A 7832-nucleotide genomic window follows, 5' to 3' on the forward strand; every position below is an offset into this window, starting at 1 on the left:
TGACAAGTTAAAATCCATGTGCTTGTCACAGATCCCACAATTCATACACAAGCTTCCCCCTCCTAGCTCTCTCTCTGATGCTGAATGAGACCCATCAGAGTTACAGAGTTAAATGCATGACATTCACCCTGAGCTAACACCACTACCACTGAGCAGCAACAGGGCAGGGGGCACCCAGGCAGGTCCACTGATAAGCAGACACATGGCAGAGGCACTGTGCCACACTGCTTCTCAGGGTGCTGGAGCACAGCGAGAGCTGAGCTCCAGGTATGTGGTGTGACAGCAGATATCATTCTGTCTCAGGACTGCTGCCACACACCCTCACCCTCCCCACACACCCCGCTTGGGGCACACGCTCAAGCTATGACTGGCGAAGGCATCAACTCCATTGCTGTAGGTCCCATCTACCACCTGCCATCTCACCTTGGCGCTCCACTATCACCTCACTGCCAGTGAGACAAAGAAGAAAACAAGGATCCCAGTTCCCCAGGTCAAGCGTACCAATCACATACAGTTTCTCTGACATAGCTCTCCTAGTTTGGCCCATGATGACAAAAGACAAAGAAGAGTCCATATATGGACTAACTGCTAGAAACTACACAATTTATATTTAGCAGTACTGCGTGCGGGGTGAAATGCTTTGCATTTGCTTTGAAAAAAAAAAAAACCCAACTTATTATTACAGAGCTATTCAGACGTATGGGTTTAATCACACTGCTTCATGAACAGAACTTAACTGAAGGACCGCATCAAGGACAGCACACATAGTGCCTGCAGTCTATATGCTTTGGCCAGTTCTGTCAGGGTCAGAGGAAAACCTGTTTCTGTGAGTAGACAAGAAGAGAAGTCAAGTTAGGATCCAGGCTGCCACACATTGGTGTATGTCAACTGTGGGGTTTTTTTCCTTCATCTCTAATATAATTTAGAAGACAAAGATGAATTTCAGCCTTGTGGTGGTTTAACCCCAGCCAGCAACTAAGCACCTCGCTCACTCCCCTCTTTTTGTGCCCTCCCAGCCCACCTGCTGGCGGGAAGGTGTGAGAAGCAGAAAAGGCCTTGACTGCTTAGCAACAACTAAAAACATCAATGTGTTATCAACATTATTTTCATCCCAAATCTAAAACATAGCACTATACAAGCAGCTAGTAAGAAAGTTAACTCTATCCCAGCCGAAACCATGACATGTTGCCATCTTCAAACTAATCATCTAAACGTTATTTACAAAGGCAGGGAGATTTCATAGGTTAAAATTTCCCTGTGCTTAACAATGTCTTAGTCCTACATCTGCTGTGGTCAGGTTAATGCCAGGCTCATTTAAGAAAATCTTTCAACACAGTACAGAACAGGGACAAAAGTCACCAAAACAACTTTACAAACAGCAGATCGCAGCGGTTATGACAAGGATTCCCCACCGTGTCACACTCTGGCGCCATGAATAACCTAATGCGACACTGAAAAGACTTGAAAAGGCACCAAAAAAACCACTTTCTGCCTCTTGCTGAAGCTTTTCGACCAGACACAAGAAACTGCAACCGCTGGTACCTGCGGCAGATTAGAGCATTAAAGAGCTTTAAGAAGCATCTTTTAAAAAGCAGATACATACTCTTTGACAAAAAAAAAAAAATACATCTCATTAACTTCGCATTGCTTACTAGAAACACTTAGCAGACACAGGCTAAGGTATTTAGAAAAATAGTCTTGCCAGCAGACTGAAATTCACTGTACAGGGACCAGAACTCCACTGAAAAAAAAAAAAAGTTAGGAGTCCACAAACTGAAAGAGGCTGAAAAACAGTGCTTTATAGTACCAAAGCTGGAAACACAGCTTCAGCATGCCAACTAGAACTTAAAAGGTAGGTTGAAAAGACCTTGGGGCACGACACTCTTCAACAAGGTAGCCCTGGCTGAGGCCAAGACAGCAAATAAATATGGCATTTTTAAGGCTAAATTCTTGCACACCCTAAAAATCTAAAGTAAGATTTTCAGAAAGTGTTTCTTCTGTGTATTGGGCAATTCCAGAAGGTTGAAAGGTGTTTCTCCCACCCTCAGTGGAAGCAGATGTGGCCTCCCGAACTGATGGCCCCATTCACAGCAGGAAGGACTGGGTCACATCTGCATGGTGGGGGAGGGTGGAACAGCATAACACCCAGCTCGCTCCTGATGGAGTGGTCCCTGAGCAGGTCCAAATCACGCTGCGACAAAGCAATTCAGCTCTGTGGAAATAAAAAGAAAGTACTGTCAGACCTAAGCCTTCTGAAACTGAGGAAGGCTAGAGCGAGACTGACTTTTACACCCTGAAAATTTCAGAATACGTAGGGATTTCTACACTATATTTTACAGTCCTCTGCAGCAGCAGTTCTGATCACTGGTGCGTGGACACTTACTGCAGTGGAGGCACATACGCTGTAAAGTAAATTTCTGACAACACTGACAATGACCTTAAAAGTACTCCATGGACACTGAGAGGTCTACAGATCAAGCTGATACTCACCCCTGATTCTTTCCTCTAGAGCCCTCCTTCATAAATATTTGTTTTTATCTCCTTGGAGACTGAAATCTGGGCACATTCACCCGAGTTTTGGAGCTGAGAGTCTCCCCAGGAGTAGAAGTCACAAAAAAAAGGCAATAGACTGGAATGACTAGTTTTCCCAGCCCCGTATGCATTCAGAATTTTAATATTTCTGCCAAATACAATTTCTGCTGGGGCAATCTCAATTTATACAGCCTTCACCTTACATGCATTAGAGCAACAGGTATAGCATCTGGGCATTTTAGTCTCTGCACAAATCTTTGATATACCTTTAAGGCTTTGATTCATTCTTTCTGCTTTCCCTGATGATTGAGGGTGGTACGGAGTATGCAACTGTTGCTCTATCCCTGCTTCTTAGTGGTAGACCTTGAACAGTTTTTGTTCAGTCATCTGGTATCTTCCTGCCCTCTCCTGACAAAAAAAAAAAATAATAATAATCCTAAATACCCTACCTTTTCTTTACAGAATTGTAATATGCTTGGGGAGACTTGATGGCCTTTACCAGCCAAAGCAACCAGCATTACTTGTGTCTTCAACACAATTTTCCCTATATGTACTTGTTGTTAGCACATCATCCACATACTGTATTAATGCAAAGTTACTGGTTAACTCTATGTCCTGTAAATCTGTCACTAAGATTTTTAAAAACAGAGTCAACAATCCTGCAAACCCTTGAGGAAATAAATATAGTCCACATTTACTGTTCGCCTTCCCAGGTGAAGGCAAAAATATACTGAGATTCTGGATGCACCATTATACTGAAGCAAGTTGGGCACAAATCAATTACTGTAAAACATTTTTTGTTAGCCGCTATCATGGTTATAATTGTTGAAGGATCAGAAACTAGTGGATGCAGTACAATTATCTATTTATTTATTGCTCTTAAGTCTCGGGCAAATCTATTAACAGGTTTTCCATCTGAGCCTACTTAGATTTTTTTAACCAGGAAGATAGGAGTATTACAGAGAGACTCACAAGGAATTAAAATCCCTCTTGGGAGAAAACCTTCAATTACTGGTGTTATACCTTCCCTTGCTTCCTGAGATAATAGGTATTGTTTTAAGGAGGGAGGTTTGCCTCCTTTCATTTCTATCTGTACTGGATTAGCTGACCTTAATAATCCTACATCCACAGAACTTTGGGCCCATGAAATCCTAGGTACATCCTTGAGTTCCTGGGTATTTCTATCCCTTCTTCAGTCACTGTAGCCATCAGGATTTTTTGGTACATTATCCATCGGGAGTCACAGTGCAATTCCTTCTGGTGTACACTGCAACTCTGCCCATAATTTGTATAACGAATATCTCCCCACCAAATTTGCTGGTGCTGATCCCAACAGCAAAAGAGAATGATTAACAGACTGTGGACTTGTACGTACCATCACTTCCTCAGTCCTGGGTACAAATGTAGATTTTTACCTTCTGCTCCTACAACATTTACTTTACCCTTAATTCTTGATCCTTCATGGAGGTTTGCTCATGTTGAATAAGTTGTGACCACTTCTGCATCTCCTTCCACTGCTAGGGCTTGGGGATCTGGTAACCATCACTGTTCATCGCTTTCATTCAGCTCCTGACGGATTTGATATTCCCTTTGTTACTGTCGTAGTTCCCTCCTGGGGATCACACTGCATTCTCTTTTCTGGTATCTTGGGTTTATTGCAGTAATCTTTTGGTCTTGTCCCATTTAGACTTCTAAAATTCCTACCCTGCAAAGCAGCTGCTAACAAGCTAGCCTTCCCTTCCTGCTGTTTCCTCTTCTAGCCTTAGCCTCATCCCTTCCATTACTGACAAACATTGCAATCCTATCTCCCCTACCAGCTTCCCTTGCCAACCCAGAGGCTCAGTGTCCAACATTTACTGCCCACTACTGGGAGTGCACAACTTCCTACTGATGTAACTGGCTGAGTATAACCTTTGCATATTCTGTATTGGTATCAGGATCAATATTGGTTCTTTAGTGCTATTAACTTTAATTATCTAATCTTATTCTATTAAATCTGTTTATACTTTAACTCCCAGGTTTCCTTAAGGTTTTTTTCCCTGACTCCCTTTCACCATTGAGGAAGGCTCATTGGGTGATAGAATGATTGTCTAAATGACAATAAATTGTTATGGGGTTCTCAAACCATAACAGGGGTAAATGGAACCAGGGTTTCCAGTAACCAACAAACACCAGACCAAGCAAGGTTGTATGTTCTAAAAATTCCCCTAATCATTTGCTGAACCTTTTCTGGGTCCTCCGGGAGTGAGGGCATTTGTTGCTGCCATACCACCAAATCTGTTGGACACAATGGTACATGTACTCTTGTTATGGCTGCCACTGCAGCTGGAGGAGGAGTAATCACCTCCAGCAGAGCTTGCACAGCTGCTGAAGGGAAAGCAGGAGGTGCAGAAGGGGGTACAGAAGGAGTGAGAGAGTCAATAGGAGGTAAAGGAGACAGAGACACACCTATAGCAGCTGCCTGAACTTGCATGAATAGCAGTGACTAAGACGACACCTTGTTTGTTATTATTTATCTTTATTTTTATGAGACTGGCCCGTATAATCACCATTAGATCTATCATGTCGCCAATTATCCCAAACGTACCAATAATCATTTTGAGCTGGGAAACGGTCTTCCAATATTAGCTTTAAAAAAATTTAGGCAGCCAAAGTTAAAACTGCCCGCTGACGGCCATTTTTGCTCTCCAGTCCTAGAAGCAGTCCTAAATACCAGCCAGGTATCTTGACACAATTCCACAGCCCTTTTTCTTGACCACCCACAGGTACACAGCAATTTTGCTCCAATTACGCCAGACTTCCAAAGTACACCTTTTCCTGTTTCCTAATTAAAGGAATTATGTAGAATTACAAAAATTCAGCTCGCCACCACCTCAACTCTTTCTGGTTGGTCCCAGTGCACTCCCTGTGACAGATAGAAATACATGAACTCACCTGCTCTGCGGATCAGACAATCCCCAAGAGGTGCCAGAGTTGATCAGTGGTCAAGGGGGATCCCGTCTGGGCTACAAATTTAGTTGCAAAACTGATTTGGGATGATTGTTGACCAAGAAAGAAAGGGACACAAGGGTAGAACTATGAAAGTTTTATTGCATGATCATGAGACCTCTCCTCCGTAAGAGAAGGAAAGTATCCAAAGAGATTTTCAAGGATTTTGTATAACACTTGAAATGAAAGGCAAAGCACAATCATCCAATCCATAGACACACTTTTGCCCTCTCCCATCATGTTCAGGACCTTTGAAGTATTCTCAGACATCCAATATTGTGCTGCCTCTGCTGCCTGGTGGTTAACATAGGACGTTCTGAGGTCCAGATGTTCCCCTTCGATTGCCAAACACAAGTTATTGTTTATTATTTTTCTCCTTAAGGCAACCTGCTAACATTCCTTCTCACAATTGTTATCTGGCACACTAAACTCAGCAGTTACCCCTTTAATAACAGAACCCAGCAAATGCATCTCCCCCTAGCCAGAAAGACAGAGCACCTCTACCCAATCCAGAAAGTCAGACCACCTACACCTGTACATCAAGCAAGAGCCATGCTCCCTGTGACCAGCAAGAACACAGTTCTCTCCCTGGACAGCTACAAGCCACGCTTCTTGTAAACAGAAAGCCAGAGTCACACTCTCCTCTGCCACCCAAATGGCCTGCCACAGACACGATCATAAGCCACCAGCCAGAGATGCTCTCTAAAACTGCTGACCCATAGTCTCTAACTCTGGACAGCTAGACTAATGCTCGACACCAGGATGGCCAGACAGAACACCACTCACCCACACGCCAGCAGGACAGCATGGAAATCTAACCCTTACCCCAGTCACCCAGACAGAACCTTTCCCATTCCCCTGCCAGCAAGACAGAGCCCTACACCCCTTGCCCCAGCCAGCCAGCCAGAGCCCTACCACTTTCCCCAGTGGGACAGAAGAGCACTATACACTATCCCCACCCAGAAAGACAGAAACCTAAAACACTTTCCCAGGCCAACCAGCGCATTACCACTTGCCCCAGATGGCAACGTAGTGCCCTAAAGCACTTCGCTGGGCCAGCCAGCAAGAGCCCTATTTTCCCCCAGCTGACCAGCAAGACCCACTTCCCCAAGGCAGTAGCCAGAGATCTAGAAAACTTGCCCCTGCCAGCAAGACAGAGCCCAACACAACTTACACCAGCTGCCAAGGCAGAACCCTACACCACTTGCCTGGTTAGCCAGCCCGCTAAGTTGTCTAGGGGTCTGGATGGCCCCCCAGGGCAAGTGGTGTAGGGCTGTAGCTGGCCATGAAGGGAAAATGGTTTAGGGCTCTGGCTGGCCAGTTGGGGCCAGTGGTGCACGACTCTTGCTTGCTGGCAGTGGCAATTGGTATAGGGTTCTGCTGCACCAGCTGCTGTAAGTCGTGTAAGGCTCAGGCTGGTCAGCCAGGGCAAGTGGAGTAGAGCTATGGCTGGTCTGCTGGGGCAAATTGTATAGCCCTCAGACTAGCTAATTGGGGCAGGTGGTGTAAGGCTCTTGCTGACTGGCCAGGGCAACTGGTGTAGGGCTCCATCTGACCAGCCAGGACAAATGGTATCAGCCTCTGGCTGGCAGGCCTACACCACTTGCCCCAGCCGGCAAACCAGAGCCCTACACAACATGCCATGGCCAGCCAGAGCCCTCCACCACTTGCTGCAGCCAGCCTGCCAGGTGGCTCCACCACTTCCAGTGGCCAGATAGACAGAGCCTTACAACACTTGCCCCAGCCAGCCATAGCTTTTCTCCACTTGCCCCAGCCAGCCACCCAGAGCTTTTCACCACCTTCCCCTGCCAGCCAGCCATGGATACCATATGGAAAGGATACAGTACAGCCACGTCACCCTACCAGACACTGTCCAGCTCCCTGATGTCCGAGCCCTGCAGCAGGTTGCCACAGCATCCCCACGCCTCAGCCATCCTGCAGAGAGGGAGACAGAGTTTTGAGGCCCATTTTGCACCTCCTTCTCCCCCTTCAGACACAACCTGACCCCCCAGAGCAACAGCACAACTCCCTCCCCTCAGCCCAAAATGGCCCCCTGACAGGTGGCCATTAATCATCTCAGCAGCCCCACCTACCTTCCTTAACACACCAGTCACAAGGCAGCTAACAATGACTAGCCAGTCAATCCAGAGGCAGCTTATAGAGAGGCCCCAGAAGCTTCTGAAATGGAAGGTGGAGAGCAGCCATTAGGTGGGGTAAATGAGGGTTGCTAGAACGGCTGGAGAAAGCCATGGGGTGAAATAAAATAGAAATAAAACCCACTCGGAGAAGCTACTGCCCAGAGGAAAGAACCA

This window comes from Charadrius vociferus, unplaced genomic scaffold, assembly GCF_000708025.1.
Source record: "Charadrius vociferus isolate BGI_N301 unplaced genomic scaffold, ASM70802v2 scaffold287, whole genome shotgun sequence".
In the NCBI taxonomy this organism is placed as follows: domain Eukaryota; kingdom Metazoa; phylum Chordata; class Aves; order Charadriiformes; family Charadriidae; genus Charadrius; species Charadrius vociferus.